The following is a 20023-nucleotide window of genomic DNA, read 5'->3' as shown; positions in this document are numbered from 1 at the left end:
GGAAATCACGCAATTTTGTCACAGTACAGTGACTGTGGTACTACACTCACGGAGACACCCTTTTCAATTTCCATTGGTATCTTGAATCCCACAACATCTATGTGGATTTTGACGCTTTCCGAATCACTGTCCGTTAACCTCGTGCTCCTGATGGTGTGTAATTCTAACATCTCCTCGTCCTGTTGTTGTTCTTCCAAACCATGTAGTCTCTTTGGATTACTACTCATAGCTTTGAACGCTGGACTCATAGCTTTAAAAGCTGGTTTACCCTTCAGTCGGCATGCCTTTGCAAGATGCCCAATCTTTCTGCAGAAGAAACACTCTGCCTTCACGTATGGATAACTTTTAGCAATGTGTTGTCCCAGGCACCTATAGCCTGACTTCAATGTTCTGGTAGAATTTCCAGTTTCTGAGACTTTCGCCAATGTCCGTCTTTTACTTTGAACCTGCAGGTGATTTACCCCGGTTGACTGATGACCGTAATCATTATTTAATTCTCGGGAATATTGTTCGGCCATACTCATCGACCTCGCTGTCTGCCGAATCCCGAAACGATAGCTTTCAGCAATTTCTAACGGTTTGGGGATATAGTGCTGCTCCAGCTTCATTAAAATCTCTTTAAGCGTTGTGTCCTTTGGCTCGTCAGGCACAAGCAGAATTACAAGGGTTTTGTATAATGCCGGACCCGCCACTGTTAAGAAGATCGCTTTCTTCCGTTCCAATACAGCCTGGTTTTGGACTGCATTGTCTGGAACTTCGATTATGTTATTTGCAGTGAAATACATTTCTAACCGATCCACATATGCTTTAAAATGTTCCTAGTCGTTTCTATATTCACCTAATTATCCGATTACACCTGTCATGTTTAAACTCTAGCTGTTCTCACTGTGTGTTGTAGTTTACCTCGGATTTTGTAGCTTTTTTTTCAAAGACAGAAACTTCCAAAGTCTTCTGTTGGCTGGCTGAATCCTTCACCAACAAAATTTAAGCTTTAAACATCCAAAAAATCTCCATCCTCAGTCGCCAACTGTGATATCTTCACAGAGCACACACACACAGCTTCTTAAGATGGCAGGCTCTCTGTCCGGAAGCTACCGGAAGCTGCCTGTCTGTTTATTATAACTCTGCAGCTGCAGTACACAATACGTCCACAGCCACATTATGGAGTTACAAGCATTACAAGCTTACAGCACTTACAAACATCACGGTCCCGGAGTGAAAATTTGGTAGCGCCCCCTGTTGCTGTGCCGGGCGATGCACGCAACAGCTTCATGGGCGCATACGGGGCAGTAGGCCGCTCGCACGCTGGAAATTAGAGGGGAGGTCAGGAATTGGAATAAAAAATGTCCGACTAACCGGTTGCGGCCTTCTTCTTGCTCGATCGCGGGGTCCATGCCGCGATCTTGCAGCCCGGCGCTCCGCTTGTGTGTCGGGCTGCTGCAACGGCACCCCGCTGCCTGGTAGTCCTAGGATACCCATGTATCTCAGCCGCAGATTCAGCAGCTTGGCTGTCCCCTTTAATGAAAGTCAGGCCCTTCCTATGCGGTAGCGCTATGTGCCCTACTGTGGAGCGCAGCGACCCTTGCAGAGTCCTTCCGTCCCGTTTATGGAATTCTCTGCGCCAGAGAGCTGTGGAGGCTGGGTCATTGAATGTATTTAAGGCGGAGACAGACAGATTTTTGAGCGATAAGGGAGTAAAGGGTTATGGGGAGTGGGCGGGCAAGTGGAGCTGAGTCCTTGATCAGATCAGCCACGGTCTTATTGACTGGTGGAGCAGGCTTGAGGGGCCAAATGGCCCACTCCTGCTCCTATTTCTTATGTTCTTATCAACTGCAGTTCCTCACTCTCCAGTACAGAAAGTGATGCACATTCTTTTCCTCTGCCATGTGCCCCTCAGTCTCTTCCTTTGAATATTCCCTTTAAACATTGCCTGTAATCACGGAAGTACCATTTCAATCCAGTTACACAGACAGGTTGTACATGCTAGTTAGAAAACAAAGCGCTGACTCCTTGATCAGATACTCATGGTGAGGCTCAGCACTCACAGGGAGCACAGCTTCAAAAGTCCTACAGGCTTCGATTACCCAAGGCTGCGGCCCATGATTTCCTAACCAGTGCTCCCTGTGAGCACTGTTCCTGACCACTCACACCCAATCTGGAAACCAGCAGTCAAATTCTTCAAATTCAAATGATCTTCAGACCCTGAAAAATCTCCACTCATATCTGATCATCGAGGGTGATCATTTCCTCTTTAATACTCAGGCTCCAGAGCTCCAAGCTAGCTATCAAAATTAGTTCAAAGGTGCTTGCATCTGTAGTTCATTCAGTGTTTGACAGGAAAAGAAACTGCTTGTGCAATATTCAGTTTGTTGCTGTGTGATCTAATTGTAATTGTGATTTTTGGTCCAAGAGTGTTGCAGCATCTATTTAAACCATAATCATTCTTTATTTGAAAGGGACAGGGGAGAATAATTTTGCAATGATGTGTGCCTTGTTAAATTTTCTTTGGGTATCAAAATCATATTTATTTGATCTGTGTTAGTTATAACTACTGCACCTGGCCAGAAACTCATTCGATCAAGTCAGCCTATTCCTAATTCTCTTGTGTCCAGAGATTGAGCTATGGCATGTAAACATTCTCAAATGAATATTTGATGAGTTCTCTCATTGCCTGGCCCATAAATATAAAAAAACGTGAAGATAAGTATTGTGTTCCGAACACAGATGAGGCTGCACACAGGGAGGTTTAAAGTAACAGTGACCTCAGTCTTTAATAAGACACTCCTGAGTGAGGAACAGGCCTTAGGGGCCGGATTATATACAGTGCTCCCCAGGGATGCTGGGGTCCCTTGGGACTTCAGGGGATGAGCTCCCTGGTGGCGGAACATGGGAGTGCATGCTTTACAGATACACAACAATAAGATGCTACCGGACATCACTTTTGAACTAAAGTTGAACCGTGCACTGTCTATTATGCCTATTCTGAAAGTTACTCATTGCTCTTCTAAATGGAAGATGCACATGAAGATGTGACATGTATGAAAAATAAATCACCAAGCGGCTCTATTCCAATGAGCTAATATTGCCGTAGATACGTTCAATTCAATTGGCTGCATCATGAGTGCTTTAGCTCTTAAAATATAACATCTGTAGTGGGTGGTGTGTGGGGTCAGGTTCACTTCTGACCTTCTGAACGGTTCGAATCGCTCCCACTCCCTGGGTTCTAGATTTGGATTTATTTGGGGATGTGACAATGTGCAGCAGACAACTGGTTTTGGTGCAAGAAACTTTGATTTTATTCAGGGAAGAAAAGTACAATGTTAAAACTTACAATCTCTAGAATAAGGAACATTTTATTTCACATACAAAAGGGGTTACAGAAAATAATACACCTCCCACCTCCCAGTGCCTAAATCTGACTAGTTTAAACTCTAGGGCAACAGGGATAATGCTCACCAATCCTCTTATTGACAGTTAGCGGTGGTTCGCGGTTTCGAGGTTCGCTGGACACTCTAGGTTCTGCTTGCCGTACCCCGAACGTCGTGGAAGACTTCTTGCTGCGTAGTCTTCAGTTGGGTTGAGTCCGCTGATGCGGTAAGGCGTGGTTTGGATTTATGGGGTGAGTACCCACTTTATTCTTGTAGGAGTAGGACTTTGGGTTACTTTAGGTAATGTTTCACCCGTTGTAAGCCAGGAATAGATTGTAGAATGGAAAACTTTCGAATCTTCAGTTTCTTCTCGAGCCGTTTTGATTCATCGGTCTCGATGGTTCAATGTTATCACATTGGCTGTGGTCAGTTGTTGCCACAATGAGTTGGTGATGTCCGAAGTCACTGGAAACTGTTTTCTCTGCCCTTTCATGTGATGTTCTTCCTTCTTCTTCGATGGCAGAGCAGTGTAAGCCAGGAGTGCCTTCGAGGCTGAAAACGCTGATGGAGCGGATAGTGCAGTGCAGGCTCTCGCTGCTTAGAAGGCTCATCAGAAGGCTCCCTAACCCATAAAACAGGGCCTCAATTATACTTTGATAGCCTTTCTAATCTGCGCGCCAAATCAAACCCGATTCTTTGCCTTAGTTTTGGCGGGCTTGATAATTATTTGTTAAATTTTGGCAGGCTCGTTAACGATAACTTGTTTAGGATGTGTCGATCTGTTGGATTCAAGTTGCGATTGTAAAAATTAGTTTTGGTTGTCTGCCTAGGCCTGGGTTTTCCATGCAGGCCGGAAAAGTGATTAACATTATGCATGTGCTGGTTGGGTTTCATGCTTAGAGCTATAGCTGGCTATCTCTGGGTCAATTGTTGAAGTGTTAATGTCTTCTAGGGAGCAAAGTTTTTGAGTTTTCACAATTCCCCCAGACAATTTGTTTAGCTCTAATATCCCAGACAGATCCAATACCCAAAGACTGGCTTTTTCAGAGGTTAGTATTCCCCTGGTTTTTGCAGCCCATTTCCCTTGCAGACTCATTCATCTTTTAAAATCCCAAAGTTCATCTTGAGTGAGTCCAAAATGAACCTTCCTTAGGGTTTCTTCACACAGAGGGGGTAATCTTTGAATTTTGAGAAAACTTTGAATTTTACACATCCTTATATTTAGATTATCTGTGAAAATACATATTTTATGTATTCAGGTGTAAAACTGAATCTTTTACACAATGCTTCGCATTATAACGCCTAAATGATGCACTCCATCTGGCCTTTATTGCAAAGGAAATGGAATATAAAAGCAGAGAAGTCTTGCTACCGTTATGCAGGGTATTGGTGAGGCCACACCTGGAATACTGCGTACAGTTTCGGTTTCCATATTTAAAAAAGGATATACTTGTCTTGGAGGCAGTTCAGAGGTTGATTCCGGAGATGAGGGGGTTGACTATGAGGAAAGGTTGAGTAGGTTGGGCCTCTACTCATTAGACTTCAGAAGAATGAGAGGTGATCTTATCTAATCGTGTAAGATTATGAGGGGGCTTGACAAGGTGGATGCAGAGAGGATGTTTCCACTGATAGGGGAGACTAGAACTAGGGGGCATAATCTTAGAATAAAGGGCGGCCCATTTAAATCTGAGATGAGGAGGAATTTCTTCTCTCAGAGGGTTGTAAATCTGTGGAATTCTTTGCCCCAGAGAGCTGTGGAAGCAGGGTCATTGAATAAATTTAAGGCAGAGATAGACAGATTTATGAGCAATAAGGGAGTAAAGGGTTATGGGGAGCGGGCATGGAAGTGGAGCTGAGTCCATGATTGGATCAGCCATGTTCGTATTAAATGGCGGAGCAGGCTCGAGGGGCCGTATGGCCTACTCCTGTTCCTATTTCTTATGTTCTTATGTTCTTATGTGAGGTTTTCAGATTATCACTGGTCACATTGAAAGTTCCACTAGGAAATGATAGGATCCATCCTTAGCCTCCTCCTATTCCTCATGTACATTCAGGCTCTCGGTGACATGCAAAGATATGTTGCCAACTTCCACATTGACAAAACCCAGCTCTACTTCTTCACTGTTTCTCTCCACTGTATCTGTTGTCAGCCTTTTTGTGCAACACTTCCTCCTCCAATTTCCTCCAGTTAAGAAGTCATCGTCAGGTTCCCAACTGTTTTCTACCTCGACATCCCGTTTAACCTTAAGCTGAGTCTCCAAAACATCACCTGTCTCCATCCCTGCCTCCGTCCACCTTTTGCCAATACCCTCATTCATGATTTTGTCATCTCCAGACTCGACTATTCTAATGCTTTCCTGTCTGGGCTCCCATCCTCCACCCTTCATAACATTCAGCTTATCCAAAACTCTACTGCCTTTATCCTTACTTGCAACAAGTCCTGCTCACCCATCACCCCGTGATTGTTGACCTACATTGGTTTCTGGTCCACCAACATCTACAATTTAATATTCTTACCTTTATGTTCAAATGCCTTAATGGCCTTGTCCCGCCCAATATCTGTAACCTCATCCAGCCCTGCAGCCCTCTGAGTACTCTGTGTTCCTCCAATTCTGGCCTCTTGTGTATGCCACACTTTCTCCCATCATTGGTGGTTATGTCTTCAGCCATCTTGGTCTAAGCTCTGGAATTCCCTCTCTAAAACTTTCCATCTCTCCACTTGTCTCAATTCCTGTAAGACTCTTTGGGAAAGAAATTCGTTAGCACCCCCGTTTTGGCGCTAACTTTTAAAATTTAGCGCCAGGGGCAAACCAATCCTAACTTCATCTAAATTTGGCTTTAGCGCCCCAGGAAGGTAGAGGAGTGGTAAATGAGGTGCTAATGACCTCATAGGGCACTGCAGAGTGCTACCCAATTTCAGGTGACTTGTATTCAGCAATCCTCCTTCAATCTTTCACACTGGCTCATTCCAGCTCTTAAAGGGGAGATTATATCAAGCTGCAGCTGCTGATTTTCATAAGCGCTGCATTTGAGCGAGAACTGCAAACAAGTGGAAGAAGTTTCTGGGATGGCTGCTGCAAATCCAGCTGGAAGGGAGAGGGCACGCTGATTTAATGACATGGTACTGGAAGCATTGGTGAGCGTAGTTGATAGAAGGAGGGATGCACTTTTCCAGGCAACTGGAAGGAAGCCATTGCCACAGGTCTTCAGGGCCGTTTGGAAGGAAGTGGCAGAGGAGGTGTTGGCCAGCACTGTAGTGCAACGAACCCTGATACAGTGCCGGAAGAAGTTTAACGATGTCAGTCGGGTGGTTAAGGTGAGTACATACTTCCACACCTCTTACACACCAGTCTCTGAACCTCTGGCTGTGCAGACAGCACAAACACCCCACTTTCCCATCACTCACCCACCAAACATGTGCAGCTACTCAAACCCACATCCTCATCGCACACCTTGCCTACATTCGCTGCTATTCAATGAGTCATTGTATCTCTCAACCGCAGGCACCAGCTCAAAGACGCACTTCGCGGTCCCTCGACGTTAGCTCAGCAGAGGCGTCTACCGGAGCTTAGCGGGCAGCAGCAGAGTCAATTAGAAAGGGTAGCTCGGGGGCCAGCTCCCCGGAGGAAGAGTTTACTGGTGAGTTCTGCTGCACAGGACTCAGATGAGGACCTCGATGGGAAGGTGTTCACAAGAAGGGTGATGGCCATGCACTCCTACACGATAGGTGCAATGGCAAGGGTGTCTGAGGTGGTAATGAGAATGGAGGAGTCCGCCTCCAACATTGCACAGATATCTGCTCACACCTTGGAGCCCATCATTGCCAGTCTGCAGATAATGGTGGACTCCCAGAGTGACCATGCGGATCCAGACCTCATGACGCGTGTCATGGGTGAGGTGGCAGCTTCCATTGCAGCACAGATGGAAGCAACGCAATGTTTTAGTGCTGTAACGCAGAACAAGGGTTGGTGAAATGGAAGCTCAGCCCGCTCTCGTGCAGTCATAGCTGGATGCCACCCGATGATTTAGTGCTGTCTCACTGTCAATGGTTGGTGGCATCAAGTCTCAGACAGCTCTCATGCGGTCTCAGTTGAATGCCATGCAAGCTCTGACTGTCGCCATCATCATTGGGTCTACCACATTCGACCAGGGATCTCACAGTGTAACAGCAGGCCACCAAACTGTGCTCCAGTAGATTGGTGGGGATACTGAGATGCTGGCACCGGGGAGTGGTAAAAGAACGAAAAGGAAGACTTACATTTATATAACGCCTTTCACGACCAGTGGGTCAGTGGTGCGGGAATATGCTGTCCTCTCTCAGGATGACAGCATTCCTAAGCCTAGCACAGCCATTACACTATTGCGCTTGTCGCTGCCTGTCATCCTGCCACCCCAGACTGCTGCCGCCCAACCTGAGGTGTTGCAGCCTACAGCCAGGCCTCCCAGGCTCAGAGCTGCTCGAGGGCGTCCTACAAAAGCATCTGTAGTGTCTGGCCCTGACACTCAGCAGACTTCCACCAGCCCTGCTGCAGCCACAGGGGACACACTGCAAAAGAGCTCCAGAATAGGTAAACCAAGTATTAAGAGGGGAATATAAGGTATTGCACAAGGATGATTCTTAAATATAATTGTTGTTTATGACGGTATGAGATAAATTATTACTGGAATGCTGCATATTTGGTGCTGTCTCTCATTTCCGTTTCGGGGCTGTGGTATTGAAGGGGAAGTTGATGTGCTGATGAGGACCTGCAGAGCAATCGGGAAGTGGGCTGGAATTTACTGGAACCGAAGTCTGATGAGGTGGCCATGGACCATCCTTGCTGAATGGCGATTGAGTGGTTGCCTCCTCCGTCGCTGCTGTTGCAGTCTCCTCCTCCTTGTCCACATCTTCCTGAGGTGGTGGAGCTATGCCTGGTGGCAATGACTGCGCCCTCGTGGCAGCCAGGTTGTGCAGCATGCAGCATACGACGACGAATAGGGAGACCCACTAAACCGATTACTGGAGGACTCATCATGGGGCGGTCAAGACAGCGGAACCATTGCTTGAGCACTCCGACGGTTTGCTCGATGATGTTGCTGGTGGTGGCATGGCTCTCATTGTACAAGAGCTGGGCAGGAGTGTTGGGATTACGGAGGGGAGTCATGAGCCAGGTGGAGAGCGGAGCGCCCTTGTCTCCGAGCAGCCATCTGTGGGCGTGACGTGGTGCTGGAAGATAGCTGGTGCAGGATGAAGGCATCGTGGCTGTTGCCAGGATAGCGGGCATTGACGGTGAGGATTTGCCGTGTGTGGTCGCACACCAATGCACATTCAGTGAATGGTAGCCTTTGCGGTCACGGAATACCTCAGGATTGTGATGCGGTGCTTGCAAAGCGATGTGGGTACAGCCAATGGCGCCCTGCACCATGGGGAAGCCCGCGATCCTGACAAAGCCACATGCACGCTGCAGCTGCTTCTCGCTGGTCACGGGGAAGAATGTATTCACTTCTCCTTGTGTAGCCCACCTGTATGGCTCAGAGACGTGGACCATATACAGTACACACCTCAAATTGCTGGAGAAATACCACCAACGCTGTCTCTGAAAGATCCTACAAATCCCCTGGGAGGACAGACGCACCAACGTCAGTGTTCTCGATCAGGCCAACATCCCCAGCATCGAAGCACCGACCACACTCGATCAGCTCCATTGGACAGGCTGCGTTGTCCGCATGCCCGACACAAGACTCCCAAAGCAAGTGCTCTACTCGGAACTCCTTTACAGCAAGCGAGCCCCAGGTGGGAAGAGGAAACTTTTCAAGGACACCCTCCAAGCCTCCTTGATAAAGTGCAACATTCCCACCGACATCTGGGAGTCCCTGGCCAAAGACCGCCCTAAGTGGAGGAAGGGCTTCTGGGAGGGCGCTGAGCACCTCGAGTCTCATCGCCGAGAGCCTGCAGAAAACAAAGCCCAGGCAGCGGAAGGAACGTGCGGCAAACCAGACTCCCCACCCACCCTTTCCTTCAACCATTGTCTGTCCCACCTGTGACAGAGACTGTAATTCCCATATTGGACTGTTCAGCCACCTGAGAACTCACTTTCAGAGTGGAAGCTAGTCTTCCTCGATTTCGAGGGACTGCCTATGATGATGATGATGAGCGGCTCAATGTCATGTTTGGAAAACGCATATCAACAGTGGGAGTGGAGTGCGAGGAGGGTTGACAATAATTAGGGGACAAGAGGGTATGTGCATCTTGAATGCAGAGTGAATGGCTGGAGAAATGAGCCATGAGCTTTCTGCTGGCTTCACCAACTCACACCATGGCCTGGAACTCATTGAGAAGTGCCAGCTCCATCAAAGACTTCATATTGTGCGTGACATTGATCTTGGAAGCATGGCAGGCCTAAATAAAAGTGAAGGATGCTCACCCTGACGACCCTCGTAAACATAAAAACATAGAAACATAGAAAATAGGCCATTCAAACCTTCAAGCATGCACAGCCATTCAATGAGTTCATGGCTGAACATGCAACTTCAGTACCACATTCCTGCTTTCTCACCATACCCCTTGATCCCCCTAGTAGTAAGGACTACATCTAACTCCTTTTTGAATATATTTAGTGAATTAGCCTCAACAACTTTCTGTGGTAGAAAATTCCACAGGTTCAGTTCATTGAACTTCTTGCGGTATTGTGTGCCAGTTCTGGCCACTGTGTCTGCCGCTGAAATCTCGCTCCAGATTCTTCTAAATATAGAAACAAACATAGAAATTTACAGCGCAGAAGGAGGCAATTTCAGCCCATCGTGTCCGCGCCGGCCGACAAAGAGACGCACGGCCCTCGGTCAGCAGCCCTGAAGGTTACATATAAACCTATGAACAATGGCGGAAAGGTAAAGAGCACCCAACCCAACCAGTCTTCCCCACATAACTGCGACACCCCTTACACTGAAGCATTCTACACGCCGTGTCAAATTTTGGCTGATTGCACGTCTGCAAAGCGCCTTGAGAAGCTGTTCTACATTAAAGTCACTATATAAATGCAAGTCATTATTGACTGAGCTAGGAATGAGTATAAACAAACAGGATAGCAATAGAAGTGCTAATGATAATGATAATAAGCAAAATAAGAATTGGATTTGTGCTTTAAAAGGTAGAAACAAGTCAGAAGGAAATGTAAAAGAAAATGTGAAATGAACGAAGCCAAACAAAATAATTACCATTTATATAATGTCTTTCACAACCTCAAGACATCCAAAAGTGATAGGTGCAAACTGATTTTGGATTTGGTAATTGCATTTCAAACTTACAACTACCACTTCTGCACAGCAATTAATTATGTGGCAAACATTAAGAAAACAAAACAGAGAAGAGTGCGACAGACAAGGAGAAATACTAAGATAGAAAATATGTAGGGCTAGATTTTAGGTTTTCAACGAAAATGCTAGTTTTACGCCAAAATTAACGTTTTCGCTACGCTACCATTTTTAGGCCTAACTTTCAGCCTTTACATCATCGGTAAAGTTGCCGTTGCACGCGGATTCGCGGCGCAAACCGTGAGTTTCGGCAACTTTAGTCCAGGGCCGGTAGCGTTACGAGAGAGGCCTTGGGAGGGGGGAAAAAACTAAACAAAAAAATTTGCAGAAAACATTCACCAAACCCTTACCTACTAAATCGCTGAAAAATAATTTAAATTAAAAATTTTAACTTATCTTTTTTTGCAGGTCTTCATACTTATCTGTTGGTATTCTGGGCTTGGCGTATGAGTCCGGAGAGTGATAAAAGTACGATGTAAACGCAATCTGCGTCGTTGCATGTCGGCGCACCTCTCCCCGGCGATACGTGGAAGCGCTGCCGCAAAGAGCTACGCAAGGATTTCGTCAACCGTGTTTTCGCCATGGAGGGTCAATTCGCACTGTCGAAAATCCGACCCGTGTGGTATTAATGTTATAAAAAGAGAAAGAGATACTACCCTAAGCCACATTTTTAAACTGTGTCCCCAGACCCTTAAAGAGTCCATTTAATATCGTTATTTTGTAATTTTCTGTATTTGTTAACTTATTAGCACGTAATTCCACTTGCTGTGTACTATTAATAAAAACAATTTGTTAACGGATTAGGGTGATCTGCGTGACCACCTCCCATTTTGAGCCCTGCTAGATATTGTGCTCAGGTCTGGGCTGGATGACAGAAGGTCCCATCCAAAGCAGAGGCTTAATTTTAATATGAAGGAGGCCTTTGCTTTTTTTCCTGGCTGTCAGCCATTCGGAAAGGCATCTGTTAAACACACGCAGGGATCCCTGGCATCCAGGACTGCTGGGGCTGAACTCCAGCCAGGCAGACATTTAAAAAATACAACTGAATTTAACAGATACAAGTCTTGAAGCAATTTCCGAGCTATTTATTTTTCTGGCTACCACTTGGACTTTCATGAGTCTCAGTACTCCTTACTTATTAATTTTTTGCCCTGCTCCATTTCTTGGCATGAATGTAAACCTTCGAGCTGATGTGTTCATGGGCTTGATCGACACCCTATCCACCGCCTTAAACATTCCCTCCCTCCACCACTGGCACACAGTGGATGCAGTGTGTAGCATCTACATGCTGCACTGCAGAATCTCCCCAGGACTTCTTCGACAGCACCTCCCAAACCCGTGACCTCTACCACCTTGAAGGACAAGGGCGGCAGCACTTCCAAGTGCCCCTCTAAGTCACACGCTATGCCGACTTGAAAATATATCCCCGTTCGTCATCGTCCCCTCCACTGACGCCTAAGACCACCCAATTTAATTTTCAGCTGGGCCTGGAAATAGGAAAGCAGACCACCCTCTCGGAACATGCGTAAGACTGCTAAAATGTGCAGACCCGTGTCCCGATTGCAATTTTCAGCTACAAATAGACAGAGCGTGTACTGTGCACACACGAACCAGTTGTACCAGGTGTCGACTAGTCTAACCAGCCGCCCGAAATGGGAATGGTGACGGTCACTCAGAATACGGCTCAGGCCACTTTGACTTTTTATTTTGGTGGGGCCAGGAGTAGCCTTTCTTCCTCGAGTTCCCTCTGGGATCGTCTCGCCCCTTCCCCAAGACCCAAGCTACTGGTCAGCTCAGCGTGGGAGCCAACTGGTTTTGTGCCCACCCACTACCGTGAGCTGTAGCAAGGACACACATTTTGGTGCCCACAGTTTGTCAGTGGTATGTAAATGAGGTCCAAATCTGAATACGGTACATGTCGCCCGATGGTGAACATGGACAGGCGGAAAGGCTGCTCCGTTGACTTCACATTCATTTCAGCGGCAGTCGAATACCCACCCAGCATTGTTCGACTGGCCCGCACCTACAAAGAAGTCACCCACTATTTCAACAATCACTACCGCATCTACCGGTAATTCATCATTCGTGGACTTACTGTCCGCTGCCGCCGGGTTTTCTGGGCGGTCTCCCCTCCGAGCAAGTTTGGTGGAGGCCCCCCGCCAGTGGGGAGGGAAGATCGCTGGGTCCTCCCGCCCGCCGACCTGCCAGTTTGGTCCGGGGCGGGAGTCCGTTGCAACAGGGGGAAGGACCGCCACGTGGAGGCAGGTCTAACCTCAACGGTAAGTATGAAGACCCGCAAAAAAAGGTTAGTCCACTTATTTTCTTTATTTTTTGTTTGCAGCGATTCAGGTGGATGGGGGCCCCTGAAGGTTTTAAAGCGTTTTTTCATCAGTTCTCTCTTCCGTGAGTCCGACACAATCCTTGGCGGTACTTTGCCGAGGATTGCATTTGCCGCGGAGAATGGGAGCTATCGCCCGCTGCCACCCAGGTTCAGGTCGTAAGTCCCGTTTTTGCCGCCGGGCGGTCTTTCCAAGATTTTTACATGAAACTTCCCCCCCCAAAGTACCGTCAGGATCTCAGCGGTCCTTTAGGCAGTACTTGGGTGGAACTTAGCTTCCACCAATTAAGGGGCCATAGATTTTACATTTCAACGTGTGGGAATTATTTATGGCTTCCATATTGGGTGTTAGAGTAAGGATCATGGACTTGCTGCAACACACGAATACACTATCTCTCACAGTGATCATCTTTATTTAATCACTAATACACGGATTAAATAAAAAGCACTAGACGGCCTTGGAGTCTTCTAATGCCCAGTTGACCAAAGCGACAATCACTCGAACTCTGTTTAATCTTTAGACGTCTTCTTTCCATTAAACCAGGACCTGTTTGTTCTAGCTGACTGCAGTGAAAAAGGTAGATATTGTATTAGTTCTTATATTCTTTGTGTCCACATTTCCTTCTTGATTCTCATATGCACATCTCACTGATTGGCTCCTTCAGGCATACCTATACACCTTGTTGTTCATGGTTGGTTCAATGTTTAGTGGGGCTGCTTCATCATGTGTGTCACTTATTGCAGTTGAATGGCGCCCTATCTCAAGACAGTACCACTCCATTCTGCTGATCCCATAGCAACTCAAAATTTGTTCTTGGTTACCAGCTGCCTTTGCCTGGCAGATATTGTCTGTTAATGTTCTTTTATATCCCTGTTTCTCAGTTTGCATTTCGTGTGGTTTAGCCATCATTAAAGATCTTGTTGTTTGGGATGTTTAAACAGATATTCCCTTCAAATGGATCCTTAATATTTTAGAATATGGGGCATTTAGTTCAAAGGCTCAATTCCTTTGTTGCTTTACATTCTTTCCTGTCAAATTTAGCAAAATGATGTATCTAGTTACCATGCTTTTGCAACTCACCAGGAATTTTACCATCCTTACTTTCTCTGCCATTTCCATTGAATTTTAAGTCCCATTAGAACTTCTTCTGACAATGTATCCACAGATGTTCTAGCCACCAAGATCAGGCCTGATGCTGTGGAACATGCATATGATGGGCCGACAAATCAGGAGGGGAATCCCTTTCACTTAATCTCTACCAAACTAGCACAACAGTGTTCCAGCTGGGGTTTGAGGATGGATGTGAGGCAGATTCACTTTGACAAGAAGTGGGCTCCTATTACTCTCCTTTATCATCATGGGCAGTCCCTCGGAATCGAGAAAGACTTGCTTCCACTCTTAACATGAGTCCTCAGGTGGCTGAACAGTCCAATATGAGAACCACAGTCCCTGTCACAGGTGGGACAGATAGTCGTTGAGAGAAGGGGTGGGTGGGACAGGTTTGCCGCATGCTCTTTCCGCTGCCTGTGCTTGTTTTCTGCACGCTTTCGGCGATGAGACTTGAGGTGCTCAACGCCCTGCCGGATGCACTTCCTCCACTGAGGGCGGTCTCTGGCCAAGGACTCCCAGGTGTCAGTGGGGATGTTGCACTTTGTCAGGGAGGCTTTGAGGGTGTCCTTGTAACGTTTTCTCTGCCCACCTTTGGCTCGTTTGCCTTGAAGGAGTTCAGAGTAGAGCGCTTGCTTTTGGAGTTTCATGTCTGGCATGTGAACGATATGTCCTGCCCAGCGGAGCTGATCAATTGTTGTCAGTGCTTCAATGCTGGGGATGTTGGCCTAGTCGAGGACGCTAATGTTGGTGTGTCTGTCCTCCATGGAGATTTGTAGGATCTTGCGGAGACATCGTTGGTGGTATTGCTCTCCCTTATACATGCAGCCACATGTACAGATCAAAGGCATTGTTTGAGGACAATTGCCTTCATAGGCACAACATCGCCAGGGAAGCAGTGACTTGAGTTGTACCATCTGCTGGGCTCTGATCTGGAGTCAATACTGGCAGCATGGACAGCTTCACATGTAGCTGCAAAGGTGACCACACACTGAATCTTCATCCTACCAACTCTATAGAAAACTGCCTCGGGAGACATGTACTGCATCAGTCAATCCACAGTGCACAACTTCATCAAGCATCTGTCTATTGCATCCTTCATCAGAACAAGCACTTGAAACATTTTCCGTAAGAGAAACCATTAACCAGTAATGAGCTGGCTGAGGACTGGAAGTGGGAACCTTTCATCAGTGGTAGCATCTGTCACAAAAGGCAGAGAATCGATCAGGAAGTCACTTTCAGCCAGGATCAGGAAATCCTGAAGTACCTGTCAATTGAAGTTGTTGGTGAACTGGTTTGCTTCCTGAAGCACACCACACGGGGATCTTGAATTGCCGCCAAAGTGAGGCACAATAATAGTTGTTTTGGAAAAAAATCATATCAACTCTGTTGACATCTCAGTGGACTCCATTGTAAGCATTGTTCACATGAATACCATCTTGAAAATAATTGGGTTGCTACAGATTCATGTGTCCCATGTGATAAATTAATAGTTGTAAATTGTTTTTATGTAGGAGTGTGTAATCCCTCTTCATTTTATAGTGAGATATTCTGCACCCACTGAATGGTCCCAGTTGAAAGACAAAACAAGTACCTTTGGTTCCAATTTATCAGTTAATTGTTTTATCTTTGTCCTGTTCTTTCTGTTCCGCCAACAATGATTTTCTGTTTGGAAATGACTACAGTTTGAATCTGGCTGGTAGAAAAATATAATAAACATGTTGCCATTTGTTATTCATTTTCTCATACTCGGTTTAGATACTTGGGACAGTCTTGCCGCTGCAATTAATCAGAGAAAAATATGAAAGATATTCATATCACCACACGGGTTGCTTTTCCATAACTTTGCTAACAGTGCAGACATGAACTGCAGCATCTCAAAAGCATTAGTTAGAAACATAGAAACATAGAAAATAGGTGCAGGAGTAGGCCATTCGGCCCTTCGAGCCTGCACTGCCATTCAATAAGATCATGGCTGATCACTCCCTCAGTACCTCTTTCCTGCTTTCTCTCCATACCCCTTGATCCCTTTAGCCGTAAGGGCCATATCTAACTCCCTCTTGAATATATCCAATGAACTGGAATCAACAACTCTCTGTGGCAGGGAATTTCACAGGTTAACAACTCTCTGAATGAAGAAGTTTCTCCTCATCTCAGTCCTAAATGGCCTACCCCTTATCCTTAGACTATGTCCCCTGGTTCTGGACTTCCCCAACTTCGGGAACCTTCTTCCCGCATCTAACCTGTCCAGTCTCGTCAGAATCTTATACGTTTCTATGAGATCTCCTCTCATCCTTCTAAACTCCAGTGAATAAAGGCCCAGTTGATCCAGTCTCTCCTCATATGACAGTCCAGCCATCCCTGGAATCAGTCTGGTGAACCTTTGCTGCACTCGCTCAACAGCAAAAACGTCCTTCCTCAGATTAGGAGACCAAAATTGAACACAATATTCCAGGTTAGGCCTCACTATGGCCCTGTACAACTGCAGTAAGACCTCCCTGCTCCTATACTCAAATCCCCAAGCTATGAAGGCCAACATACCATTTTCCTTCTTCACCGCCTGCTGTACCTGCATGCCAACTTTCAATGACTGATGAACCATGACATCCAGGTCTCGTAGCACCTCCTCTTTTCCTAATCTGCCGCCATTCAGATAATATTCTGCCTTTGTGTTTTTGCCCCCAAAATGGTAGCCTCACATTTATCCACATTATACTGCATCTGCCATGCATCTGCCCACTCACCTAACCTGTCCAAGTCACCCTGCAACCTCTTAGCATCCTCCTCACAGCTCACACTGCTACCCAGTTTAGTGTCTTCTTCAAACTTGGTGATATTACACTCAATTCCTTCATCTAAATCGTTAATGTATATGTAAAGAACATTGAGCCCTACGGCACTCCACTAGTCATTCTGAAAAGGACCCGTTTATCCCGACTCTCTGCTTCCTGTCTGCCAACCAGTTCTCTATCCACGTCAGTACATTACCCCCAATACCATGCGCTTTGATTTCGCACAACAATGTCTTGTGCGGGACCTTGTCAAAAGCCTTTTGAAAGTCCAAATACACCACATCCACTGGTTCTCCCTTGTTCACTCTGCGAGTTACATCCTCAAAAAATTCCAGAAGATTTGTCAAGCATGACTTCCCTTTCATAAATCCATGCTGACTTGGACTGATCCTGTCACTGCTTTCCAAATGTGCTGCTATTTCATCTTTAATGATTGATTCCAACATTTTCCCCACTACTGATGTCAGGCTAACCGGTCTATAATTACCCGTTTTCTCTTTCCCTCCTTTTTTAAAAAGTGGTGTTACATTAGCTACCCCTCAGTCCACAGGAACTGATCCAGAGTCGATAGACTGTTGGAAAATGATCACCAATGCATCCACTATTTCTAGGGCCACTTCCTTAAGTACTCTGGGATGGAGACAATCAGGATTGATTGGTCTTCAATCCCATCAATTTCCCCAACACAATTTCCTGCCTAATTAGCATATCCTTCAATTCCTCCTTCTCACTAGACCCTCGGTCCCCTTGTACATCCGGAAGGTCATTTGTATCTTCCTTCATGAAGACAGAACCAAAGTATTTGATAAATTGGTCTGCCATTTCTTTGTTCCCCATTATAAATTCACCTGAATCTGACTGCAAGGGACCTACATTTGTCTTCACTAATCTTTTTCTCTTCACATATTTATAGAAGCTTTTGCAGTCAGTTTTTATGTTCCCTGCAAGCTTCCTCTCATACTCTATTTTCCCTCTCTTAATTAAACCCTTAGTCCTCCTCTGTTGAATTCTAAATTTATCCCAGTTCTCAGGTTTGTTCCTTTTTCTAGCCAATGTATATGCCTCTTCCTTGGCTTTAACACTATCCTTAATTTCCCTTGTTAGCCACGGTTCAGCCACCTTCCCCATTTTATTTTTACTCCAGACAGGGATGTACAAATGCTGAAGTTCATCCATGTGATCTTGAAATGTTTGCCATTGTTAATCCACCGTCAACCCTTTAAGTATCCTTTGCCAGTCTATTCTAGCCAATTCATGCCTCATATCGTCGAAGTTACCTTTCCTTAAGTTCAGTAGCCGAGTTTCCGAATTAACTGTCTCAATAAAGAATTAACGAATTAACGAAGAGTTTCCAAATTAACATCTGAATAAAGAATTCTACCATATTATGGTCACTCTTCCCCAAGGGGCCTCGCACAACAAGATTGCTAATTAGTCCCTTCTCATTACGCATCACCCAGTCTAGAGTGGCCAGCTCTCTAGTTGGTTCCTCGACATATTGGTCCAGAAAACCATCTCTAATACACTCCAGGAAATTCTCCTCCACCGCATTGCCACCAGTTTGGTTAGCCCAATTAATATGTAGATTTAAGTTGCCCCTGATAACTGCTGTAGCTTTATTGCACACATCCCTTATTTCTTGTTTGATGCTGTCCCCAACCTCACTACTACTGTTTGGTGGTGTGTACACAACTCTCACTAGCGTTTTCTACCCTTTGGTATTCAGCAGCTCCACCCATACCGATTCCACATCATCCAGGCTAATGTCCCTCCTTACTATTGCATTAATTTCCTCTTTAACCAGCAACGCCACCCCGCCTCCTTTTCCTCTCTGCCTATCCTTCCTAAATGTTGAATACCCCTGGATGTTGAGTTCCCAGCCTTGGTCACCTTGGAGCCATGTCTCTGTGATGCCAATTACATCATACCCGTTAACTACTGTCTGCGCAGTTAATTCATCCACCTTATTCCGAATACTCCTCGCATTGAGGTTACAAAGTCCTTGGACGTTGCTCAGATTTCAGCAATGTAACACCTTTCCACATTTTCTTCCATTTTATCAAGTACAATGGAAGAACATAATCAAGCTTTAAATTCCTATGCAGTACTCTTCATTAAAAAATCAAGGTAAACAAACTAAAACAGTAAAGGCTTCCAAATTACACCACAGGATCTGCTATTTTATGGAGGCATTAATCTGATCTTTATACATTTCAATGACATTGAGAATTCTTTGGAAATTAAGATAGAATTTCTGCCCTGTGTGCAGAGGTGGTAGGAACTGTATATTGCAGGTTATGCACCCACTCAATCTGAGCACAGCCAATTGCGTGGTACATTTCACCTTCGACTAACTTTAATATTCAGTGTGAGCTCCCTGCCTGAAAAACACAATGCTGCAAGAAGTGATACGAGAAGATGCATATATAAACTATTATGCTCATGATAAAGGCAGAAACTGATTACCTAATGCAATGAGTAAGTGTGACCTTAGCTCCTTCAATTAGACTCCAGAGTGCAGGTACAGCGTGGGAGGCATGCTCATACACAGTGCTCCCAAGGGATGCTGGGATCCCTTGGGACTCCAACAGGTAGGCCCTCTGGTGGCTGTATAATACAGGTTGCCAAGGGTTACAAACATAACATCACTCCCTCGTAAAGTGAATAGTACACTTATTTACAGAGTGAAACGATCTGGGGCTTTTCGCTGCCTTGTCGATCGTCTCATTACAAATGCAGGTGCGGGTGAGTTGGTTGCTTCTTCACTGGGCTGTTGGGCAGCCGGCCTTGCCGGGCTGCTGGGGATGGTGAATTCGGCTTTGTGGTCAACCGCGATGTCTGTTGCCACTTGTGTGTGGGTCGAAGTTGGTGGTGTCCTCTTCGGGTTGCTCGTAGCTGTTAGTGATTCGCAATTTGGTTTGGTCCAAATGCTTTCTGCATGTGAGTTCATTTGCCAATTTGACCCGAAACACCCTACTCCCTTCTTTGGCTATGACCATGCCAGCAAGCCATTGGGACCATGTCTGTCCATAATTGAGTACAAAAACAGAGTAATTGACCTCAATATCGCGTGACAAGTTTGCGCGATAATGGTACATGCTTTGTTGATGCCGTCTGCCTTCGACGT

Source organism: Pristiophorus japonicus, chromosome 10, assembly GCF_044704955.1.
Source record: "Pristiophorus japonicus isolate sPriJap1 chromosome 10, sPriJap1.hap1, whole genome shotgun sequence".
NCBI classification, from domain to species: Eukaryota; Metazoa; Chordata; class Chondrichthyes; family Pristiophoridae; genus Pristiophorus; species Pristiophorus japonicus.
Note: the sequence above shows the minus strand (reverse complement) of the source record.